The sequence below is a fragment of the Trachemys scripta genome, chromosome 10, assembly GCF_013100865.1.
Source record: "Trachemys scripta elegans isolate TJP31775 chromosome 10, CAS_Tse_1.0, whole genome shotgun sequence".
Taxonomy (NCBI): domain Eukaryota; kingdom Metazoa; phylum Chordata; order Testudines; family Emydidae; genus Trachemys; species Trachemys scripta.
Genome location: NC_048307.1, coordinates 28,045,758 through 28,071,418, shown reverse-complemented (window position 1 = coordinate 28,071,418; position 25,661 = coordinate 28,045,758). Strand labels below are relative to the sequence as shown.

Below are 25,661 nucleotides of genomic sequence, written 5' to 3'. Positions count from 1 at the left end.
GATGACCAAATCTCACCAGGAGTAGAAAAACAAAATTGGGGATTGGTGGCAAGGACAGTCCTAGAGGCTTGGGCACATCGATAATGCCTTTGCTCTCCACGGTCTGATTTGAGTTAAATGCAGCTTTTATTCAGGACAGATTCCATATACTATATTATACTGTTCTCATTAATGACATTGTGGCCTTTTACCTTTTTCATCACACCAGAGTGTCTAGCACTTTCTCCATAGTGGCATTAGCAGAACAGTAAGGGTTTGGTGGCATTTCTTTTTCTCAGCATATTTCACCTATCCTCCCCCTCCTCCTCTTTGAATGAAACTCACAGGACCCAGATGTCAAGCTACGGAAGAAACATTTCTAAGCAGCAACATTTGTCTTCTTGACATTTTGCAAAGGCAGTTGTGCTAGGGGCTTTAGGCTCACCTCTCACATTTGTCCTGTGATTAAACCTCTGATAAGGTCATATGGGATACCATGTCATCTTCATGCCACTTTAGTTTGACTTCCATTTGATACTGAGGAATTCACAAACTTATCTTTTTAAGAATAATGTTCTGAGCAAGCTTGATCTAAATGCAGATATTGAATAATTTTTTTTTTATTTTTATTTTTTGCTCCGGGGGCATAGTGAAGAGTTGAAACAGACCTTCCTTGAGCCTATTAATGGAAGGGTTTGGATATAGAATTAATACAGCAGTAACACAGAAATCTATACAGATATTCACTAATAATTTTACAGGGAGGATAGGTGGCTTCTAGGATTATGGAATTTGGAGCTTTTCACTTCCAGGTCATTAATCCGAATCCAAATGCACTCATGCTAGTGATAAATTTTGTTACCATAGAACAGATTTTCAGTTGCTTATGTGAAATGAGTTGAGGGTTTCCCTCCAACTGGTAATGGACAGCTGTCCACTGCACACAATCACAATCACAACTGACACTATTGGACGGTCTATGTGGAATGGCCAATGGTTAAATAGTTTAAATATGGAACCACAATTTAAACCCTACAGATGGGCAGTTGGAGTACTGTACAAGAGTGGATTTAGTACAGGGTGAAGTTTGCAGTGTCACTGCTTGTGATGTAACTATTCATATGGATAAAAAGAGAGGTTCAGGTTTCAGGGGTCTCAACTGAAAATCTTAAATGAACCTTGAATTCACTTTTAAAATGAGAGGTAATATTTTCTTTCAATATTCTTGGTAATTGTTTTAAGATAAAGAGGTAATAATATTAATATCTTAATTATATTAAGCTAATAATCAATGAGTATCTGTTTGGGAAAGGTACTTGAAAGGGACCATCCATTATTCTTTATTTTGTACAACACCAAGCACACTTTTTAGTTAGGGAAATCTCCTTAAGTGTATTTAGCAACTTATAATGGCAGTAGATTCCATTCCTTTTTGTTGTTGTTCCTGCTTCCACTAGGGCTTAACATTATTGACTCCATTGAATAAAAAAGCTAATTTATTCTACATGTGTAGGTGTTGTAGAATTCAGCACTTTTGAACAGAAAATGTGCTGCATTTGATGTGCTTGGTTCAAAGACATTTGTCCTTTACTGTTTGCAAAAGTTAATTCTATGACAATCCCATGTGATTGGTGTTTAACTCATTAAGTGAGCAGTTCTAAAGGCTGTCTCTCTAAGTAGCTCTTCACTCATGAAACTAAATCAGCTTTACTGTGCTTACTCAGAAGCCTGCTCTTCTCTTGATGTGAGGGAGATGTATGTGTAGTACTTGCTATCCCACGTATAGATCCCACGATTGTCTATTTTGATGTATAGAGGTCACCTTTAAAATCTTCATAAATACATCTCCAAGTAATTAACATCACTGCGATATCTGTGCTATTTCACTATGGCAATATTATCTACTTGCAAAAGCAACATTGTATAGTTTTTAATAGCAAATGTACTACACACACAATTTTATAAGTAGAAACAGAAGATTGTTTCTTAATGGTGTGATGATGGCGTTAGCTATACATTCCAAGTTGAACTAAATCATAGCTGTGTATCAGTGTTACATTCTGTACCTCTCAGGTGACTTTTGCTAAAGCTAGTTCTTGACTAGCTATTCAAAGCTGAATAATAATCATTTTGATGGGGCTGACTCCCATGTGGGAGATTTGAGTCCAAGCCAAGCAGTCAAGCTTTGAGGGTAGAAGTGCCTTTGGTTACTGTTTGTAAAGAAATGGTGACTGGCTCTGGAGGAAACAATATCCAGTGCTCCTTGGCTGCAAGCATTGTCAACCTAATGTATGGGTACCTGAGGGTGAGTAGAGAGGAATTTTAAAAAGGGAAGAGTGATTCATAGGGAACCTAGATGTGGTAAATATTTTCCCTATCTTATTTATTTGAGCTTCAATTTATCATAGTTATTTGTGTCTTGAAATACTAGAATGTTTTGTACACAAAGTACTTAAAGAGAAACTCTTGTGTACCTCCATCACTTCTATAATATTGGATATACTACGTTATGCCCTAATTATAATATGTACATGCAATGCATGGTCCATTTTTTTCTATTCATATAAAGCATATACTGTGTGTACGAAATTCAGGACAATGTTTTATTTGTTGATTTTTGTGGGGAAGGGTTGGGCCCAGTCTGAGAAGTATAATGGAAATACTCATATAGTTTTGAAAATGGACCTAGTGGGAGCGAATAGAACAAGACTTGGCATGAAAGTAACAATCCTATACTGATGAACATGGCAAATATACACTTTTTCCACTAGGGAAGAGTTCATACAGATGGCAGAGCTGATTTAACCATGTGCTATATGTCTTATTAATTACACTGGCAATTAATATAAACTATCATCTCCTAAGGGTGTCTTTTTTTTGTACCACTAACAGAGTAAGTGTTTCCTCTTGAATGTTTTTATTAGTGTACCAGACTTTTAGCTTCATTTTTCCTAATTTCACATTGACACAGTGCAGCATTCCTCTGTACATTTACATAAAAATCTATTAGTCTGTTGGCTAAAAAGCAGTACATTTACATTGACCAGTGAACTTAAACACTAGGTATAATAAAGTGATAAAAAGTATTCAGGCAGTCTACATCTTTATTAACATAAATATTCAAATACACCTTGATCAGGTACCTTGCAAAGAGTCCCTTCACTCACAAAACATTAGTCCCAGAGTACATTTCTGTGACCATTATGGAAATGGGTGCAGTGCATACGACTCTTTCATCATATGGGCACCAACTTGGCTATGAAAGAAACAACAAGTTCTAGGAGCTGCTTTGTTCAATATATTACTTAGCCCAGTATGTGCTCCCTATTGAATAAGATGAAATATGAAAAAAGTTCATTAGAGTTTACACAGCTGCACCATTTTAGAGCCAGTCTCAGACTCATGGATTTTGTGTTTGAAATTTTCAGTAGTGTTAAAGCCTAGCAAAAGTGAAAGTGAAAATGTGCAATATTTTTAAAACACTGGACAAAATGCATCAAAGCTACACTTCTGGGACTTTACTATGCCAGGTCTTGTGTCTAGAGTTTAAGCTAACTCAGGGTACGTCTATACTTACCCGCTGGTTCGGCGGCAAGCAATCGATCTTCTGGGATCAATTTATCGCGTCTTACCTAGATGTGATAAATCGATCCCGGAAGTGCTCGCCGTCGACGCCGGTAATCCTGCTCTGTGAGAGGAGTACGCAGAGTCGACAGGGGAGCCTGACTGCTGCATGTGGACCCGCAGTAAGTACCTTTAAGTTCGAACTAAGATACTTAGACTTCAGCTACGTTATTCACGTAGCTGAAGTTGCGTATCTTAGTTCGAACTGGGGGCTTAGTGTGGACCAGCCCTCAGTCTGTCCCACCTCAGTCTGTCCCACCTTTGCGAGACCTCCCCAAGAAACCCTTGCCATACCTCTCCCTCCTTACCGCTTCCACTCCCAGTTGTTGACACTTTGAGGGTATTTGCCTCTCTGATAGTGACATTTATAACTTCTCTCAGCATTATTGAAGTCTTTCCATGTAAATTGTGCAGGTTTATTCTTGTGAGAAATGGTTTCTCATCTGTGAAATTTTATATGTAAATGCGCCTGCTGGGTCCTCTCTACCCTGGACTAAGCCATGACCAGAGCAGCCCATGGTGTAATTTTGACAACCTTGGGGTAGCTGGCTAACTTGTAGCAGCGCTGTCCAGGATCTCCCCAGTGTTGTGTGATGCAGCCAATTGCACGCACTATGTCAGGCTCGTGCTGGGGTATCCTCAGAGCCTGTGGCTGTCTTCCTCAGTTTCAGAGCCTCAGGTATTCTCCCAGTTGGATCCAAGGCTGCTTTAACCTGGCACACAGGAACTGGAGCAAGGCATGACAATCTCACCCTTATTATTGGAAGCTCTTCAGGGAAAGGACTCTCTCTTACATTATATATGTACAATGTCTCATACAGGGCATTTTCTGTATTATTTATTATTTGTATTATTGTTGCACCCACAAGCCACAACCAAGATTGGAGCGTCTAGGGCACTATCATAATATAAATAATAATACATAAGAAAAGACCCAGTCTAAAATGTTGGATAAAAAGGAAACATTCACAAACACCTACATTAAATCTTCAGAGCTTTGCTCTTGTCCCCAGTGAAATACTCTATGCACAATTTTATGTTGCTGTTGAAAATCAGATGCGGTACCACTGAAGCAGAAAGTTTTAGATAGAGGTTTTTTTTTGTGTGTGTGTGTATGTGTATGTTAGGTTTTTCACATCAAAACCAGACCTTTAAATCTACCATTACAGATGATACTTGTTCCTTTGGAAGAACAAATCAAGTGTCATCTATCCCAAAGGGTGGCTTTGCTAGCCAGGCAAAGGGTAACTAATCCATGTTGATGCAAATCCAGTGACCCTGACACCTTTGCAGGCAGCACATAGGATGGAATAGCTACTCCTGCGGGCATTCTGTGCCAAAAAAATTAAAATTCTGTGCACATTTTAAAATTTTGCAAAATTCTGCAAATCTTATTTGTAAAATAAATGTGGAGGCTCCAGCACATTTTTATTATTAATTATTATTATTATTATTTATTTATTTTAGCATAGTATTGGGGAGTGCAGGCCACTGGCTGCACAGGGTACGAACCACCAGCTGAGTCTTCCCCATCCCACCTCCTGCCCCACAGTGATGTACCTCTCTGCTGGCTGCCCTGGGTGCACAAAACATATTGCTTGGGATGGTCACATGACCACTCTTGTGGTTTCCCTTTGCTTCCCCGTCAGAAAGTCATTTTTCTGCGGGGAAGTAAAGAAATCTGTGGGGAACATAAATTCTGTGCATGCACAGTGGTGCAGAATTCCCCCAGGAGTAAATAGGCATTGGAGTAGGAGAGGCTGTGCTATAGCCCCAAGCCCTGACTCCATGCAGGGAATGCATGGCGATTTCATTCTCCAAGTCCTGCAGATATCATCTGCATAAAACTTCGTTGCCTCAGCTTTATGAGGGAGAAGTGAAATTCTCACCCTGTTAGAAAAAAAGGATGTTTTTTAAAAACTTTTTTAAAAGTCAGTTTAGTAGCTGTGATGTAACTGGAGTTGCTTTTGTGAAATATGGCCTTCTCATGAGGAAATGACTGAAAAACATTATTTTTTTTTATTTTACTACTAATTAGGAGAGGTGTTTTTGCCATATCTGGTATATAACTTGTTCAGGTATTTAATGGGCATAGCAGAAATCCCACTGTCACCTGTCAAAATAGTTGTAACTCACTGCTTTATCTCAGAGTGTTGTACTTCACTTTTCATATCAGCTTTCACAACACTGTAACCAACAGAATTACAGTGTGTATATGAACTATAAAATCAACTGCATAATGATTCACTCAACTGCAGTTAAGTTTCTTTTTATATTGCATCCTCCAACCTGTGTAAATCTCCAGGGTGACACTATATTTGTGAATTATCAAATTTAGAAAGAAAACACAAGACTTTTAATAGCCCATGTCTGTTCCCGCCTCACTTATCCTGTTTCTCTGGTTGGGCTATTGGTTTTGGTGCTACAGCCTGCAGGCAGTTGTACTTCATAGTTTTCACTTTTTCTTCTCTCTGTGTGTATGTACATATGCATCTTTGTGTACTTGACAACCAGATTTTTTTCTCACAGTATTGCGGCAGCCATCACTTGTTTCTCTCCTAAAAATAAGAAAAGGAAAAAGAAAAAGGAGAATGTATCAACCAAACACACACCTACTCAGGAGTCTAAAGCATTGTTTCCTATATTGTTATAACATGTTTATTGCCTAAAATAATATGATATTTAAAATGTAACACAAAAATAACCTTTTTAAAAAATGAGTTTGGGGATTCATTCCCCACAGCTTTTTCACTGGTTAGGGACAGAGCATCAGTATGCAGATGCATCTTCATTTTTAAAGTAATCAGCTACAAGACAAAGTTGCTTTTGTTTCGGATTCTCAAAACAGAAGTTATTGGCTAAGTAAGGTGAGGCCCTACACTCAACCCAGTGACATTTCTCTATCTGTCTGTAACATGGTCACTTTTGAATGGCAAATCAGATCAGTTCCAAAATTTCAGGAAATATTTTAGGCACTAGGGCTTGAGGGATACAGAAGAAAGTTTCAGAGGTGTGTGCGGTGGAATTTCTGGGTTCAGGTGGGAAGGGCTTAGGGAGTTGGTTAATGAGTTACTGGAGGGTAAAGGATAAAGCAACACTGAATGCAGGGGCTGGCGGGTGTCTGTAGCCCCCCATGATTCCCATTTCAGCCTGATTTCCATTGGTGAAAATCAGAGGAAAATCAAGCCCACAGAGTGCCTGTAACAAGCGCCTGTTACAAGCGAGGAATCCTTTGCTGCTGCCTATATATACCACAGGCAGCAACTTCATATGCTGCTCTCTCTCTCATTGGGTGTACAGCTCAGTCTATGTAAACAACAGTGTGCAATTCTCTAGTACAAGGGCAACTGAGTTCACTATAAAAATTACTTAAATGCAGTACTCTTTGATATAAACATACAAAAAGCCTTTAGGGAACTATTTAAAAAATAAGCAGTCAAGAAAATATTTTTATTTAGTTGTTAAATATAGTGCAATAATTTTACCATGTTATCTTGCAATGCATCATTTTGTTCTTGTACGAGTAAAAGCAAAAGAAGGTTCTTGACGTTGAGGGACTTGCTGCTGTAATTCACTAGAAGATGTGCAGCAATTTTCCCATTTGTCCTTTCAGATTTTTTCCCCCTATTCTACCTTAGGAAGGTTTTTTGGAGTAATTCAACAAGAAAGCAATTGAAAACGGTTGTAGGTTTGGCTGTTGCAGATTTCTGTCTGTTGTATCTATTACTCCAGGGGTATTGTACGTGTGACTTCAGCGGATCGAGTTTAAAGTTTAGTATAAAGAGGTACAAATATTAATACTTTTAAAGAAATGTGTTCACTATGTTAAGCAAATAATCAACAAATATATATTGGAGGAAGGTCCTTGACAGGGACCATCCATTATTCTTTATTTTGTACAGCACCAAGCACACATTTTAGTGAGGGAAAATCTCCTTAAATGTATCTAGGCACTGATATTGGAAGTAGGTGCCATTCCTTTTCCTTGTAATGATGGTTGTTTCCACTGGGGCTTAAAATTATTGACTCCACTGAATGAAAAAAAAAAAAAGCTAATTTATTCTACATGTGTAGGTGTTATAGAATTTGGAGCTTTTGAACAGATGATGGGCTGCATTTGATGTGCTTGGTTCAAAGACATTGGTTCTTTATTGTTTGTAAAAGTAAATTATATGATAACCCCACGTGACTGGTGTGTAACTCATTCAGTGAAGAGTTCCAAGGGCACTCTCTCACTCTAAGTAGCTCTTCACTCATTAAACTAAATCAGCTTTATTGTGCTTACTCAGAGGACTCCTCGTCTCTTGATGTGAGGGAGATGTATGTGTAGTACTTGCTATCCCACCTATAGATGCAGTCAGAAAAGAAACTGCCATATGACGGTCTGTTTTGATGTATAGAGGTCAGCACTAAAATCTTCATAACTGTATCTCCAAGTAATTAACGTTATTGCAATATCTGTGCTATTTCACTAAAGGAATGTTATCTACTTGCAAAATCAACACTTGAGTTTTTAACAGAAAATTTACTACACACACAATTCCATAAGCAGAAACAGAAAAGTGTTTCTTAATAGTGTAATTATGAATTCAGCTATCCACACCAAATTGTACTAAATCATAGCTGTGTATCAGTGTTACATTCTGCAGATCTCAGGTGGCTTTTGTTAAAGTTGATTCTTCATTTTCTCACAGCTGGGTAATAATCAGGCAAACCAATTTCATTTAAAGTCACAACATTTTGTGTTTTAAAGGGATGCTGCATTTTCTAGGTAACTAACTGCTGCCAATCAGGCAGAGTCCTTAACAGCTGCTGTTGGACACCTGTACAATTTGAGATGGCAAATTTACAACCTGCTGAAGATGCAACTAGTCCTCTGCCTCACTACTGCCCATTCTTTTCTTGCCAGGAAACATTCATTACATCAACAACTGTATATTGCTAAGTTTCAAACAGACTAAATCATTCTATAATTTCCACTGTACAACTTTGCTTCTTTGACCTTAACAAGTAAAATTGCACGTGCTTATACCTCAAAAATGTACTCTCGCAGCCCTCACTTAGAGAAAAGAATCATCTTAAGATGCTGGAAAGATCCTAATCTTCCCCCACTTGAAGTGGAAAATAGAACTTGTAAATATACTCACTGCTAATGGATGTAATTACCGTATCAAGAGTCTGATCTCCAAATCCTGGGAGATGTTGGAGGATGTTCTTAATTTTAAGGGTCACAATGAAACAAGCCCTTTCTTCTTCGTTCTGCCTCTTTTATGTTCATTGCCTCTCATATGCTGTAGCAATGACAATCCCATATGTCACTATTATTTACTTACATTAATACACAAAAACACTACAATCTCTGTCAGTTCAGGTTGATTTGTAATGCAAAACCACACAAGCAAAGAAAGGAAAAGTTAAGACATTTTAAGTACATAACCTCTACCCAGAGAGACACTCCCCACCACTAGAACAAAACCATACACCAGATAAACCTTAACTCTGTCTTAGCCTGCTCCCCACCATCGCTGCCACAGATTGGATTTTCCCCAATCCCTTCCTTTCTGCGTGGAAAATCATTCCCCCATCTTTCAGGACTTCAACCACAGCTGCAACGCCCAGGCCCCACCTGCCCTGCTCTCTCATCATGGGTTCCTCAAAAGCAGTGGCAGCAAACAGCACCACTCCCAATTCTTCCCTGTCCCCTTTCTCACCAACTACCCAAAGAGCCAAAAGAGAGCCCTTTCCAGGTACTCAGTTGATCTGGGGTAAAGTGGGCAGAGTCCCTATGGACCAGTCTGGGAGCCTCCTTATCATGGACTAGAGACAGGCTCATGTTGCAAGCAGTCAGCTCTTTGTGGACTCCAGGCTGTATGCAATGATGTTATCATGTGACCCCAAAGTTCGGGACACTAGGCATGGGCCTATCAAGTCTAATCGTTAATCCTGCCCTGCCTGGAGAGGCTCTCTTGCCTTGCAGCAGCACCTGCGTTATGTCCTGCTCATCCCATGTTTCTGCCATGTGAGCACACTAGCAAAGGAGGGATTCGGGGTTTATTCACATGTCCCCTCCCACTGATTAATGTTTTGCACTGACACACCCATATCCGGCAATTACTGATCTTCACTTTTTATAAAACGAGAACCCAGGGGAATTAAGGGGAATGAACCTAAAATATACATATTTATTTTAAATAAACTTGATCATATGTAATTGCTTTTGCAACAGTTGCCTTTTCCAATCCTCCTCCCATTTAATACTTTCTTACCCTTAGACAGCATTAAGGATCCAGTTTCAGCAAACTGTCATGGTTTGTCCCTTTCATGCTTTATTACAGGTTTGAAAAGATGACCCTTTGCACAATGCATTTTTGTTTATAGACTTCTTCTGGCATTCTGAAAGGAATCAGATAGTGTATTCTCATCTCCTTTCGTTTTAGTTGGTTTGTAACTGCTTTGCCCTATTCGGAGCTCAATGTGATTGTGCGATGTAATTGACTACAAAGGACAGTTAATATTGCTTGCAAACCCATGAACAGTTCTTGGAAAACAGTGCCTATGCGACTAATAAATCTGAATCTCTTTACCATATTTGGATTGAGAGAATTACAAATGTATAGATTTACTGTTTAGGCAGTAGTACTGTTGAAAAACATGCATCCATGCAAGGTAGAGAATATAAACAACAAACTATATTATATGCTTTAATATGGTGCAAGGATATGGACACTGACACACAAATCTGTTAAAAAACAACCCTGATGTGTCCGCAGAGTATGTGAAAACACTGAATGTGTTATGTATGTATTGAAGTAAATGTGGTTATAGCTTAAAGACAGTGTACAAGAAAGTTAAAGATGAGAGCATGTAGAAATTTAAGGAAGGCAGACAAATTTAAGGCAGGGGAATGTTATAAAAAAATTAAACAATTGTCTTTTTTTTAAAACTGAAGAGATGCAAGCTGAAATAAAGGGAAATAATCAGCATTTTTGGTCCTAATATAACTAAGATGGAAAGTCCACTCTGAAAATTATCTTTGAAAAGTCATGGAAGACGGGAGACATTCCAGACGACTGGAAAAGGGCAAATACAGTACCCATCTACAAAAAAGAGAAATAAGGACAACCCAGGGAATTACAGACCAGTCAGCTTAATTTCTGTACCCTGAAAGATAATGGAGCAAATAGTTAAGCAATTTGCAAACACCAAGAAGACAATAAGGTAATAAATAACTGTCAGCATGGATTTGTCAAGAACAAATCATGTCAAACCAACCTGATAACTTTCTTTGACAGGGTAACAAGCCTTGTGGATAGGGCAGGGGAAGCTGTAGATGTAGTATATCTTGACTTTAGTAAGGCTTTTGATACTGTCTCCCGTCTTCCATGACTTTTCAAAGATAATTGCTAATGGCTCAGATATCTCCTCAGTCAGCTTCTTGAGTATCCTAGGATGCATTTCATCAGGCCCTGGTAACTTGAAGACATCTAACTTGTATAAATAATTTTGACTTGTTCTTTCCCTATTTTAGACTCTGATCCTACCTCATTTTCACTGGCATTCACTATATTAGACAACCAATCACCACCAACCTGCAACCCTATGCAACCACTGCTTTTCAAAAAATAATGTAAATGTAAAGTTGGAATCTCTAAATTATTATTTTGACATTTAAAAACCTATATCGTATTAAGATCACCAAAAAGAGGGAGTGCTAAAATAAGAATTGGCAATATTTTTTTTGTTATACATACTGCAGTAGTTCCTGGAAGATGCAATCACAAATTGGGGCCCCATTGTGATCTTGATTCAGCAAAGCACTTAGCTATGTACTTAAAACCCATTGCACATATTTAAAGTTAAGCACATGTTCAAATGCTTTGCAAAATGGGGGTTCTTTCATTAACTGGCTCCCGTATGAGATCCTGATTGAACACAGACAGTACCTGTCTCAGAATGCTTAGAATCTAAGTGCCTCTTTATCTTGGATAGCTCATCTCTTTCCTGTGAACAATGAATAGAGTAGATAAAGTGTATGAGAAGTATACTTGTTAAATTTCAAAGTATCTATTGTCACAAGCAATAAGATGGAGAACCTCATTAACATTTGGAGATTAGTGGATACTTACTTTAATTAAGAGCTAAGTATTATAAACAACATGTCATTGTATGTCTAATAAGTGCAACATTGAAGTTAGATAAGATGTTAATATTTATTTATGTATTAGGTAAGCTACCTGTACATATCGAAGGACCTAAGTTTACCTTTAATGTTTTAGAGGGAAACATGTAGTGACAATGCATTCGATTCTCCTAATTCACCTCTGAATATAATAATTATGGTCCAGTCCTACAAAGACTTATGCACACGCTGGCCTTAATGCACTGTGAGTAGTTACAGTGACTTTAAAAAGTTCACCTGTAAAAAGTGCAACACATTATTGCCATGCCAGGGCCTTTACCTGAATGACTAGTGAGTGATAGCCAAAACTTCAACCAAAAACGGAATTTTGGAACTATTATTTCTTTCAAGAATGGATCCCAATAATTCCCTATTAACTGAATTATAGTAGAAAATAATGTTATTTATATGAAGAAACTAAATGAATATGAAGACAGAAATAGGACACCCACCCATGTGAACGGATGGGGGAAATTGATGGGGCTGGCAGTGAAAGGGGGACAAACTCAGTAACAAGGGAGGGAGACTTTTGCCAAGGGACGATAAGTAACTTCTCCCCCTGGGAGCCTCTGGCATCCATTGGGAGAAAGGTGCTGATTGGCCAGCATTCCCTGGTTCCCAGGATTTAGCCCAGCATAGGGGCCATTTGGAACTTCTTTTGTCTCTGTTTCAGCAACCTGCCCTACCCACCTGAACTAGGAATGGGAACCTGACCTGACGGATGCTGCAGGTCTAGCTGATCACCTGTTTAGGGAGTTAGGAAGGAGATTTTTCTCCAGTGAACGAATTGGCAGAGGATCACGGAGTTTTTTGCCTTCCTCGCAGCACCTTCAAGCCACAGCAGGTTAAGTAGAAATGCACCTAGTACCTAACTGAGGTACTGTGGTGGTGGTGTTTGTTGAAACTTGCCACCATTTTCCAGTGTGGCTAAGAGAATAAAATGAACAGTTCCCAGAGGTAAAAGACTTGGGATTTTGGTGAGCTCATGTCATAGGGTGAGACCATGTGGCCTTCGCAGGCCAAGGTCAAACATTGTAGGGGGGAGAGTGCTAGGACTCGGAGAGAGCTGAGTCCTGGGGTTAGGCTGAAGAGAGCCTACCCCCCATTATGGGTTATATAGTAAGGAGCCCTGTAACCCTGTCTCCAGTTATGGGTACATGGTAAGGAACTCTGTAATCCTTGCGTCTGTTATGGGTTATATGGTAAGGAGCCCTGTAACCCTGGCACTGGAACCAATTAAATGCCTCGTATAGGAGAGCATGAGTGATGGGTGGGCAGTGCCTCTACCCTGTACTAAAGTTTAATAGATGTTGTGACCTGCCACTTAATTCCATGCATTTGTCTGTTCTCTTTTTGCCTCTGTGTCCACTCAAATGGTTGTTTATGTGGTCAATGCTATTTGCTTTTATCAGCCTACACTATTCTGTGTGTGGTGGTTTCATATGATAAATACTTAAGCACAAAGAATCTGTCATAGCTGATTAATATTTGAAATTCTCTAACAGTGTATGTTTCTTGACATATAGGTAAGGCCGTGAATCTGTCATGGAGGTCATGGAAGTCAGGGAATCCGAGACTTTCTGGGACCTCCATGATTTCTGCAGCAGCCAGTTCAGCTGGCCTGGGGGCCACCTGAGCAGCACCAACGGGAGTCCTGGGCCGCACACCGCTGCATGCTCCCCCCCAGCACCAGCGGGGGCCACTGCCTCACCACCCCCTCCCAGCACCAGTTGGGGTCCCAGGCTGTGTGCCAAGCCCCCCCCCCTCCGCCCCCGAGCACTCGCAGCGTCCACGGGCTGCCCTGCCCCTCTGAGAACCAATGTTGCACATGGGGATCCCCTGCCCCAGAGCACCCAAGATTTAGTCAGGGGTATATAGTACAAGTCATGGACAGGTCACAGGCTGTGAATTTTTGTTTATTGCCCGTGACCTGTCCATGACTTTTAATAAAAATACCCGTGACCAAAATGTAGCCTTATGTATAATTATTAGATTAGCTGTGAAGTTCTCTCACAAGGCTGCTGTCTGCTCCAACTTCCTCACAGCTCTCCTGCTGTGTGTTTCTCTTGTATGTCACATGGTTGGCTGTCATCTTTGCTAAAGGATTTACAGTGCTGAAAATAATTTGTAATGAGGATCTGCTTGGTGAAGGATGGGAAGCAATTACATCTGAATGCCCAAGGAGACATCTTATAATGCATGTAGTAGAAATACTACACTAGATAATGTATGCAATAAAACAACTAAAGCAGTTTGATAACGATGATGGTAATGTATTTTTATTTTATTTTATTTTATTGCAAATCATGCCAGATTGGAAAGTATTTGTTTTACTTTTAAAATTATTTTTGAAAAATAACCAGTTTAAAAAGATTTTAAATACACTTTGATGTATGTATTTTGAGAACTGAGGCCAGTTGTACCAAAAAGTAATAATACTCTAAAATCTACCTTTCTCTGTTGATTTCAATAAAGCTAGTTTGACTTACATCAGCTGTTTGTAATAATCATTGAGTCTCTTTGATGCCCCAAAATGTGAGTTTGGTTGAGCTCAGACATGAGGCCAGATATTTGGCTGGTATAAATTGATATAGCTCAGTTGATGTCAATGGAGCTATGCTGATGTACATGTGCTGAGAATCTTTTCCATAGTTTTAACACCATTCACCTCCATGGACGTGTACCCATTGTCGGAGAATAACAGAGTTCTCACTTTTTTGGGGGGTACAGCAAATCAGATACTTTATTTTCTCTCTATCAATTGCATAGAGGGAGAGAGCTAAACAGATCTCTAACAGGTAAACAATTACAGCAAGCATTTATACCTTTTGTTACAGACGATAATGAGCAACAGCTGCATTTTGTTTATACATAGGTCATTCTGATATCTTGTTTTGCTCACTAATGTAGACTCTTAGTCTACATTCCATATTATCTACACATTATCTACACAAGGTCACAACAACTTCTCACACAGTTCTTTCCCACTCGCCTCACACATTCCTCGCTTCTACAAATCTCGCGTTATTAGGGTTACAGTTAGCCTGACTCTTGCTAACAAACTGTCATGCATTGCAATCCCCTTCCTGTCAGTTCTTTCTCTGCTTCCACACCATCCAAAACACAAGCATGTTTTGCAGGATCTGTCTGTCTGTCTATCTATCTTGCTTTAAGTGGACACAGAATCATTGCACAAAATACTTAATCATTCAAATCTTCTGTGTCGTCTGCCTTATCTATTAAGTTATACATTAGAGGATATATATTCAAACTAGGAGATTTTCCAGATTAATTTTTAAGAGACCCAGGATCCTTAAAACTAATTATAATAATAAAATTCTTTGTTTTGTTCCATTACTAACAACAGTATGAATTATGCACTTTTGAGAGTATGCTGAAGTGTGGATGAATCAGTGTGAAAAGGAATTTTCCCTAGAGAGGATTATAGATGATTTTATAGTTTCCCACCTAGGGCTTTTTGAACGTTTTAGTTTTCCATGTAGAGAATTTTGCCACTGACCTAAATGCGAGTAGGATCAGGGCCATAATAAAGTGTCCTCCCTGATGTACACACTTTCTGCATTATTTTTATATTTTTCCTCTCAAGTGGACAGACTGGGTATGCCTTAGTAGTGTTGCCCTGTGCTAAGGCATAAGAACATAAGATCGGCCATATTGGGTCAGACCAATGGTCTATCTAGCCCAGTATCCTGTCTTCCAATAGTGGCCAATGCTTAAGAGGGAAAAAACAGAACAGGACAATTGACTGAATGATCCATCGCCTGTCTTCCAGTCCCAGCTTCTGGTAGGCAAAGGTGTAGGGACACCCAGAGATGGGGTGGCAAAGGTTTAGGTGAGACTCTGGCCATCTTTGCTAATAGCCATGAATGGATTTAACCAAACCTGTGAAATTTGAGTGAGTGACATTGCAACCTGGCTCAGGTTTGGTCTGGCTGCCCTCATCATGACAGAGGCATGGCCGGGCCAAACTTGAGTGACACTGAGACCCCATGTGCCAGGATGCAATCCCCAGAGTGGGGAGCTAGCCCTAGCCCTGAGGGAAGGAGCTGTTGCTGCGTGATGAGTGTGTGGCAGGCTCGCTCTCCTGCTAGGGCCTCTTTCATCTCCATGGTAATATTTTTGGAAGATGTGCGGAGGGTCTCCATTTCAGATTTTGCACCAGGCCTCCAAAAACCTCTGTGTGGCCCTGGTCACATCAATCATGAAAACAAACAGAAAGCAAAAACAACACACTGCCCCAACCCTTTAAAATGCTTGTTACGTTGCTTGTGCCTTTACTTCGGCATATCAGGGTACCAAAGGGGTGCTTACAGTGAGTAACACTTAAACAAAAACAAAAAACCCTCCGTTCATATTTAAGTTTCTAGATCTCTGAGGCTAGTCTTGAAATTTACCTTCGGGCTTTTTGCTCACCTTGTTTTTATCTATTGTCTTCTCTCCACAGACACATTTTACAACTGGGCAATACGATCTTGATTGTTATTACTTAGGCTATGTCTACACTGGCAATTGAATGACAAAACTTTTGTCTTTCAGAGGTGTTAACCACATTCCTCCCCTCCCGAAAGACAAAAGTTTTGCCACAACAATTGCCAGTGTGAACAGCGCATTGTCAGCAGGTTTCAGAGTAGCAGCCGTGTTAGTCTGTATCCGCAAAAAGAACAGGAGTACTTGTGGCACCTTAGAGACTAACAAATTTATTAGAGCATAAGCTTTCGTGGGCTACAGCCCACAGGAGCGCTCTCCTGCTGACAATGCAAACGTCGCTCATTGGGAGTCGAAGTTTTTTGTTGGCAGGAGAGCCAACAAACAGCAGCTACACTGCACGGCTTTTAGTGGCATGGCTGTCGTGACACAGCCATGTCGCTAAAAGCGGTGTAGTGTTGACATAGCCTTAGTGTTCCCTTCCCTCCTTCCCCTAGACCCTTGTATAAGCTCAGTGTCGAACCCTTCCTGAAACTTCCCTCCCTGATCCTGAGTCATCCATTCTTTTAGCTCATCTGTTTAACTGGCACCATAGATGAGATTTTTGGCTGGAAATAAAAGGATGTGTGTACTGTAATATCATTTGGCTATATGTTTAACTCCTGTAATTACTTTAGTTCTTATCTTTTCAGCAGTTTTGGCTATAGGCCAATTGGTTTAGTAAGGGGAGTGTGTGGAAAAAGTGAACATTTTCAGTAGTGACGCTACTTTTATTTTTTTTAAGTTGACAAATAGAACGAAGTCTGTATTCTTAATTCAGCAAATTCATAGAGTTTAAGGGCAGAAGAAATCATTAGATCATCTAGTCTGATCTCCTCCGTATCACAGGCCATTAAATTTCACTTAGTTACCTCTGCATTGAGACCAGTAATTTGGATTTGGCTAAAGCATATCTTTCAGAAACGCATCCACTCTTGATTTGAAGAGATGGAGAATCCATCACTTTCATTGGTAGTTTGTTCCAATGGTTAATCACCCTCGCTGTTAAAAAAAGTTTATTCCTTATTACAAATTTGAATTTGTCTAGCTTTCAGGGTTTTTTTCCTGCCTTTCCCCACTATATTAAAGAGCCCTTTAATATCTGCTATTTTCTCCCCATGCCGGTACTTATTCACTCTATGTAAGATACCTTTCTTTCTTTTTGCTAATCAAATTGAGTTCTTTAACTATCTCAGTGTAAGTATCTCTCAGTTTCTCTAGCACTTGAATAATTTTTACGCTTCGATTCTGCACACTCTCCAAACTTTCAACATCCTTTTGAAAATGTGGTCACCAGAATGTAGTATTCTAGTCTCGGTCTCACGAGTGTATATAATATTGTAGTATTGGTCTCACCAATTCTGTATAAAGAGGTAAAATCATCTCACTACTTCCTGGTTATACATCCAAGGATCACATTAGCCCTTTTTTGCCACAGCATTGCATTGTGAGCTCGTGTTGAGTTGCTTGTCCACTATGACCCCTAAATCCTTTTCAGAGTCACTGTTTTCCAGGATACAGTCCTCGATTCTATAAGCGTGGCCTTCATTCCTTATCCTAGATGTATAACTTTGCATTTGACTGTGCTAAAACACAGTTTATTTGATTGGGCCCAGCTTGCCAGGTGTTACCGATCACTCTCTATGACTACTCTGCCCTGATTCTTATTTACCATAACACCAATCTTTGTGTCATCCATAAAACTTAAAAGATTGCATACATACATCATGTGCATGAGCTGATCATCAGTAGCAGTCCCTTTCCTCAGTAGGATACAATGTTTTCATTTCCTTAAGGAATCCTGCACTTTCCACAGCCCCGGTTTTACATTGTTCTCACTTAGCAATGTTAACTGGTTTAAAATATATATATTTGCTTGTGTTGGGGTATAAATAACTTAATTTCTACTCAAGACATGGTGAAAAATTGCATAGTAGCAATACATAACTTAAAAGGGCTCAGAAAGTTAGATTTATACTGTGTTCCATACTCCTTGATCACCGAATGGTCGCTGCATTTGTTCATACACATTCCTGTGCATTAGAAATAATCTATGATGAGTAGCCAATGCCTCCCCTTGGATTAAAGAAGGGTTGATTGAATTATTTTAAACCATCCCTAACAGATAGAAGTCTAATTTTTAATGAACATTAACTATCTCATAAGATGCATGCCATTATCACATAACCATTGTTCCAGAAACGCATGTAGATTCTCTCAGATGAGAAACCCGAGAAATGGCTGTAGCCATTAATTTTCTCTTTTGTTATTTTACTTTTTCATTATGTTTGAAATAAGGGCCGAACTATGTTCCAGACTAGAAGACTATAGCAGTGAATTGGGAATATGAGACTCTGGTGAAATATTGAACACATAATAAGAACAAATCTACAGAATGAAAATGAGAAGATAATGTTAGTACATCATGATGTGGTAGAATAAATTCCATGCCCAGTATTTTACTAGACAGTAGCTGTAATGCTTAAGAGGTAATTTATATAGGCCTCCAGAAAGAATTGACAAAAAGAAACTTTTCCCAAGAGAACCATCTTCATATATCTAATTTCCAAAACATATCCGTTTCCCCATGCTTCACCCCTCAAAAAACAAAACCAAATTGAATCTCATTTTGCTGATGTAGATATTGTAGAATGGATGTGTGTGTCTTTCATATTACTGCACAGTTTTGAAACTGAGTAAAGTTTTCATTGCAATGTATGTGCCTAGACAGTATTTTGTTGCATAGAACTGTTACCTTGGAACATAGATCCTTTTTCATCTGAGAAGAACCATAACTTCCACCATTTTCTTTAAAATTTCCTCCGCAGTTTATATACATTATATACAGAAAAACATTCAAAGAATGTTAAGGTTGCAAAGTCAAGCACACAAAATATGGAAATGCCACAATTGAGGTTGCATGGGCAACCTTGATTCAGCCCCCTCATGAATATGCATTCTGATACAATCTTTAATTACATAATCATCACTATCACAGCTATTCCATATTCCATTTAATCATCATTATTCAAAGTGTGGGCCCATGTCTTTTTTTATCTCCCACCATTTAAACCCTATTCTGAATTCTTTATTTCCTTGTGGATTTTAATATGGTGCTCATCTGAGTGCCTCACAAACAAGAATGAATGGAGATTATCAGAAGCTCATAACTTGACCAAAGTAAGACACATTTTCAGAGCCAAAGGGCTCATTGTGGCTCCCATACAAAACGTATGTCTCTGATGCAAAGCACAGAGGCACCAGAGTTTCTCAACTAAATGATTGCAACAGTTTTTTCAAGTGAGCAAAACAATGTTTTGTTTTTTGTTTTTCTCAGACTTCATTCTGACAAATGACTGGACCATTTTTGCTGACATTTTTCACAAATACACTTCCCCCGCCTCCTCAAAGGAAACAAAACAATGCAAAAGCTAGGCTGATGCAGACATCAGACATGGGAAAATTTCAGCCCAGATGGTTAAAATTTGGCAAACTTATAAGCAACTGAAAAACAGGTTCTTCAGTGTTTGAGTGACCTGAAGAAAAGCTCTGTGTATGCTTGAAAGCTTGTCTCTCTTACTAACAGAAAACAAATAGGCAAAAAAAAAAAAAAAAAATTACCTCACCCATCTTGTCACCCTTACCTATAGGTGTTTCTAGTAGTGCCAGCAATAATGTTAGAGCAAGACAGAGAGAGATGTAGTATATAATACCACATGTACTGTCTGCATTCTTCCTGCTGTGTCTAGAAAAAAAAATCAAAGAAGTCAATCAAAAATTCTGCCTCCATCACTATCTCTCTTTTTGTTTCTCATGTAAAGCAAAGCAGATGTTTTGGTAGTGAAGTTGAGACAGAATTCATATGTACAAACAGAAATATATACCCATACAAATATTGTCTAGTAAGGCAATGACATCCCTTTCTCTTGTTTCTGGACTTCACTACAGTAGTGTGTGTTTCTGTGACTTCTAAATTAGATTGCTGCAATGTGGTTTTCATGAGGTTATGTTTGAATGTCCCTTGTAAGTTTCTGTTGACATTGTATGCCATTGTCGCCCTACTTGTTCTTCAACAGTTCACAGATCACTTCTGGGTGCAGTTCAAAGTGGTAACATTAATACGTATTTTCCCATATGGCATTGGTCCTGTCTGTCTGGGAGACTCTCTCTTTGACTATTTACCATTCTAGCAACTGAGATCAGCCGAGGATCTCAATGCTGTATTGCAGTTCCTCAATCTTACAGTCCCCAACACTGGGGCAGAGTATTTTCAACTGGTGGCTATTTGACTCTGTAGTTTGTTCCCCTTCTTTGTCCAATGTCCAGAATGCCTTTGCTCTAGCTGAGTAGCAAGAATGCAGATTATGGTGGGGAGGGAGAGCATATTTTTAAAAGTCACATGGTATATTAAATATTATCTTTATTCTTCAGATGTACGATAGACGCATTTTATACATTAGTAACTTTATACATTTGAAATTAAATGTATGTTTAGACACACACACACACAAATAAAAGTACATTTTATCCTATAAGCAGGGTATTCCAGAATTGGCATTTTTGAGGCCTGGTGTGTAGGGTTCTTCCTTATTTCTCCGAAGCGTCTGCTAATGGCCGCTGGTAGAGACTAGATGTTGGACTGGATGGATCACTGTTCTGATCCAGTACTGCAAATTCTATTTGTTTGTTTGTTTGTTTGTTTGTTGATCAACATAAAAGGCATGTGATGTACCCAGTAGTACTTTACATAAAATGTACAATAAACCATACATCAAATAAAATAAGGTCTATGCTTCTTTTCTTTTAAACTTTTAATTTTGGCTTCAGAAAAAATCAATTGCAAATCATAGCCTGGATTCCATATTTTATTTGTTTTTATTACTTCAATGAAATACGGTATATTAACTCCTTCTTTATGCTCTCTATTTCCCAGACATGTTTCCATAAACAAATTATTTTTTTTATCTGAGTCACTCTGAGTACAGGATTAGGCTATGCATTTTTTTTTCTAGACTCATCAGCTCATATTATAAATGGTGCCAGAAATGTGTATGTGGACGGGGGAAGGGGGATCCTTGCCCAGTGTGAAATCAGTTGTTTGCTCACAGGCGTGGCATTTGCAATGTGCTTTGGATAATGAGATCCACAATATTCACCTCACACAGAGATATGAAGCTTGAAATGCCCAATGCACCAATAAACCTGAAGGGAAAAAAGAATGCCACTAAAACTATTTAAAAGTCATAGTTGTATTTATTATTTTCCATTTTTACCTCACTTTTATTTTATATTACTGCTAATCTGGATATAGATTTAGAATTTATAAGCTTAATGGCACTAAACACCTCTAGTTTAATTGGTAGAGATTTGGGAGAAAGCCCAGACTAATTAACACCAATTGCTAGTCTAGTGCCAGTTTTTAATGGATTTTAGGACCAGATCCTTTTGGAAAAAAAGTTATTTTAAATGCATGTTGAAAATAGAAAGTAAAGTTATGGCCACCTTCAGGAACCATCTGTTACAAGTGTACCAAATATTCTCAATATATGGCTAGAGAAATGTACAGTACAAACAGTACCTTTCTATTTGCAAGTATTGTTCTTAATTGCATGAACTCTCCAGGAACTCTGTCTCATGGCATTTTATACTTTCTGCTCACCAGTTGTCTTCCTGTCCCTTAACTGTGGCCCACAGTTACCAATTCCCACAATAAAACAATCTGCTTATTAATGTTCTTCATTCACCTAGGAAATTATAATTTTGTAATAAAGATATAAACTAGCAAAACTTGAAGTGGTTCTGTTCTATACAATTACTAAACAACAGAAAGACATGAGAGGGAGAAGGGATAGACATAATACATTTATAGTAAAATGATTCAAAAGATATAATGTGCATAAAAAGAAATAGGTGACCTTTAATGGTACAGCAATGTGGAAAGCTTTTAAGGTCAGTGAACATCCTCTCATTCACTTTTTGAACCTCCTCTTTGGATAGCTTCTTTTTATTGATGTTCTCTACAGTGCTACCTCACATTTTTATATAAGAGATCAGTACATCCAGACAAGACTGGATGCATGAAATCTACGAACATTGGGGAGTTAATGACAGTATTCATAGTTTCTCCTTGAATATATTTGTTTTCTGAAATCTGAATTCATACTTGCTTTATATCCCTTTCAAATGATATTTCCTTCCATCTATACCCAAAAGGCTCAGTTGTGTATTCTAGCTTCACTTCAATGGGACCACTTGCACGCTTTACATTTAAGCATGTGCTTAAATCCTTTGCTGGATCATGGCCAGAATGCTCAGCATGCTGAAGGGTCAAGTCCCATGATTAAAAGGAAAGAGCCGATAGTTCAATATCTTGTTCTGCTACCTTTTCCCCTCTATATTTTTTCTTTTTGCTCTGGCTCAGAGTCTCTTTCATCTATATACGATTTTATACCTCCCTCATCGTTGTGGTGTAGTGTTGGCTAAAAGCATGAGTTGAAGCTATCACTGTAAACTTTTGAATGTTAAACCAGTCTAAAGGACGCCTTATTAAAGCCATTCTGTGTGCTCTTTGGAGTATAATGTTGTAAGAAATGTCAGGGGAGCATAAGCTGAAGTGGCCCATTGTGCACTAATGCAAATTCTTTGTTGTTAATCTTTGTACAATAAGAAAATATAAAATTAGAATTATTTCATCTGAGAAATTTTATACATTAACATACTAGCAAAATACTTGACATTGGATGTCACAGATCCCAATGCATTTGACTTTTTTAGTCTAGAGTCAGATAATAGGCAATTCTTTTCTTCTCAAATAAAGGATCTGAATTATATTAAGTTTAGTTTAATACTCTACAGACATTTCCTGTCCTAGTTTCTCAAAACAAGGAATACTCAATTATTTTACATTTTAGAACTCTAACACTTTGTTTCCTCATTCAGCCATTTAAGTTGTATTTTGTTAGAAAAACAAACATAATTTTTCAGCCAAGAAGCTGCAAGGGACAAATACATTAATATGACTATCTTACTATGTGAAAATGCAGAGAACTGATGGATTGGAATAGAAAGCATTATGATTGCCAATCAGATTTTTACTTCTCAGTGCAAAAGCATTTTTCACATTTTTATTTGCCTGAAGCCTTAAAATAAAATAAAATAAAATAATAAAATAAAAGAGAGAGAGAAGACTAACCAATTAGCCTACAGCTATGTGAAGTACAGTGAATTTCTCAGCTGGTTAAAATAACTTACTATGTGGTATTTGTCATCAAGGTGCATGATATTTGACTCTCCTTTTAATGGCTTCCAGAAATATGTGTTTCACATAATTTGAAACAAGCTTCCTTATCAGTATGTCTTTCAATTAATTTAATCTTGTTTCTGTTATTTCAGTATTTCTCAATCCAGTGAACCTCATTACATTTTGCAAGGACATTAAATTAGAGTCTGGATAGAAGAAGTAAGATGATTATCAGTTAATTTAATTATGTTTTTACATTTGCCCATTTAATGATATGTCTGCCATTGTTGTATGGCTTTTTTGCAGTAGCACTATATAGAAATTAGTTCCGATTCCATGTAAAGTTTACTTTATCTGATAACTCCTGACAACTAGTTGAGGCACATGTTCAGTAATTTATGAGTCTAATCAAAAGTGATTTACTGTTAGTCAAATAGCTATAGTAATGGAATAGCTTTACTCTATTCAATAGATCATTATAATGTTTCCTGCCTTTGCAGACACTGTAGTATTTTTACAGAGCTTTGCACCATTAATTTAATTAAGAAATTAAATTTCCCATTATTATTGTAATGGAAGAAACAAGTGAGCAAGCTATCGCACTATTGCATTTTACACAGTTAAACACAATTTATTTGATTTTCAGTTTTTGCAATACCTAAGGAAAAAACTAAAAAAAAAAAGAGGAAAAAGGAAACAGTGAAATAAGCAAATACAAAATTAACCCAGATGGTGTCTGTTTATTAAAGTAACAGAGGCATCTATTAATACTGATATTATACTAAAGGTACTGTTACAACCTTCAGCAATGCATATTCAAGTTGCATTATAACAGTTGTATAGATACTTGTAGAGCAGATGTCAACAGCTGGAGATACTGAACTCCAGTTATAATTTTAAAGGGAGAGCCAAAGGGAGTTAGCTACATAATGCAAAGCATTTGAAGCTTAAACACATAGGCCTATTTCCCTGAAGTGTGAGTGCTGTAGTATATGTAAGTAAATTGAGAAAGAAGTCATTACAAATATGGTAGCATAAAGGCAGCAAAGACTCTTTAAAAGAGGAAGCAAAATAAAAAAGGCTACCAGGCTCTGACAAATTGAATCTCCAAATTCCAACTTTGGAAGCTTCCTTCCCTGTTTTAACTACTTTTGTATTACATTTATTAATTCTGTAGACGGCTAATCATTATGAGCGGCCAACTTGCCAATAGATAAGCAATCAAATTTACCCTAATCAGACTTTGTAACTGTTTTCTCCCCCTTTTGAAATTATTTGACCTAAACAAAAGGCTGTTATGGTGGGTTAAAGAGGATTGGTATTCTTGAAGTCATAGGTAAAGTGAGCTACTTCTTGGTTGAACAGAAAAGGTATTGTTGTAACCTTCAGGGATGTATATTCAGTTTCCTTTTGCCAATTGTACTGAAACTTGAAGAGGCTATTAACCATTTTATAATAGAATGTAGGCATACATCACATTGGGAGACGGAAACTGTGAATTCTATTTTTAGCTCTTCCATTGAGTGTTGTTAATGTTTCTACATACTTCCCATCTCATAGTATGAGCCAAGGGCAGCCTCTTGGAGGAATAACTATTATTCATATATATCACAGATAAAATAACTGAGTGCTTTCACAGTGTAACTTGAGACAGAGCTGAGAATAAAATCCAGGTCTCTAATATAACAGAGCCAAGTCTCATCTGCTTTGCACAGTCTTTGGAAAGAACTTGGTAAATTAGATGCTTCTGTGACTAACACCTAACAGTGTGGCTCTATGTTTCCTTTAGCAGCTGCACAACAAAAATGGCTAGTTCTTCTTCGAGTGATTGTTCATGTGCATTCCAAGCAGGTGTGTGCGCACCGCGTGCACGCCAGCCGGAAGATTTTACCATAGCAGCGTCCATAGGGTTGGCTCCGGCGCCCCCTGGAGTGGCGCCTTTATGGCGCTGTATATAGGGGCCAGCCGACCCTCCACCGCCTCAGTTCTTTCTTACCACAGGTGATGGCTGGCTGGAACTTCTCTTGCTCTTTAGCAATCATGGCAGTGTTCTATAGTTTTTGCACATAGTTTATTAGTTAGTGGATAGTGTTAGTATTAGATAGTTAGGAATCAGCTGGGGGGGTTTTCCCCAACTTTTCGTCACCCCACTGG

At 38.4% G+C, this 25,661-nt stretch overlaps 1 protein-coding gene across 19 annotated transcripts in view; it reads left to right on the top strand.

Moving 5' to 3' along the window:
- RBFOX1 (RNA binding fox-1 homolog 1) overlaps positions 1-25,661 on the top strand; it is a 1,522,779-nt gene that overhangs the window by 499,731 nt on the left and 997,387 nt on the right. The gene's annotated exons all lie outside the window — the stretch shown is intronic.